A 1,267-nucleotide genomic window follows, 5' to 3' on the forward strand; every position below is an offset into this window, starting at 1 on the left:
TACCTACAGGCAGATTCCCATAGTGGCATTCAGTAGGGAAATGGTCATGCTTTTGGTGCCCACCGAAGTCAACCTGATCCTGTTAGACATGGAAGGACATTTTATAGTTGCCTTATATTGAAGAAAATGTTAGAGTATCTGCACACACATTAGGAAGAAGAGGAATGCCCGTAGTATATCAATCTCTTTAGGAAACAGGCTGAAGAGGACGCTCACCTGGATGGGACTGTTCCTATCCCTGCAGCAGGAAGATATGCGGCATGGGAATGGAGTGGATGATCTGCAACAGATGATCCAGGCGGTGGTAGATAAGGTGTGCTGGCAGACGTCCCTGGACGGAAGGACCACCGTGTTCAAACAGCTGCAGGGCCACACGTGAAAGGCAGCATTTGCAGCTCGGCCCATGAAAGCAGAGTTCTTTGCAGATGCATTTCCAGCAGTCAGGAAGTGGAGAGAGGCTGGAATGAAGGTGTGTATCTATTCCTCAGGGAGTGTAGAGGCACAGAAACTGTTATTTGGGCAGTCTGCGAAGGGAAAGATTCTTGAGCTTGTGGATGGCCCCTTTGATACCAAGATTGGACACAAAGTAGAGAGTCAAAGTTATAAAAGGATTGCAGACAGCATTGGGGGTTCAACCAACAACAGTTTGTTTCTGACAGATGCTACTCAAGAGGCCAGTGCTGCTGAGGAATCAGATGTGCACGTAGTGGTGGCGGTGAGACCTGGAAACAGAATTAACAGATGATGAGAAGACTCACTACAGTCTCATCACATCCTCCAGCAAACTGCACCTGCCCTCCCCAACCTAAGGAAGGGTTTCCAAGGAAGACCACACTGCTGCTCACAGAGTCATCCCTGTTGTGTCCAGTTTTATTCTAATAGTAAAAGTAACTTACTTAGAAAACACACATGTATACACATATGTATGCCAGTATGTATATATATACACACACACATATGTGTATATATATACACACATATGTATATATACACATATATATGTGTGTGTATATATATACAGAGAAAATTGCTAAAATACTTATCTAATGTGTGATGTTTATAAAGTCATGTACCAAAATGGAAAGCTACTTTGAGAAATTATTATGTATCTTTTGAGAAAGAATTATGTATATATACATATATACATATACAATTTTGCTGTCTTTTGGAGCAGAAACAAAAACCTTTGTCTTTGATATGTAAGGAGTCATATATGAAATACAGCTGTTATAATCTTCTAAATCACAGTTAAACAGGGGCGCAGAAT

At 41.8% G+C, this 1,267-nt stretch overlaps 1 pseudogene; it reads left to right on the top strand.

Annotated features, from left to right (window-relative positions):
* Window positions 1-220: 220 nt before the first annotated feature.
* On the top strand, window positions 221-809 carry LOC105470989 (enolase-phosphatase E1 pseudogene; annotated as a pseudogene).
* The last annotated feature ends 458 nt before the right edge of the window (window positions 810-1,267 follow it).

The sequence above is a fragment of the Macaca nemestrina genome, chromosome 2 (assembly GCF_043159975.1).
Source record: "Macaca nemestrina isolate mMacNem1 chromosome 2, mMacNem.hap1, whole genome shotgun sequence".
NCBI classification, from domain to species: Eukaryota; Metazoa; Chordata; class Mammalia; order Primates; family Cercopithecidae; genus Macaca; species Macaca nemestrina.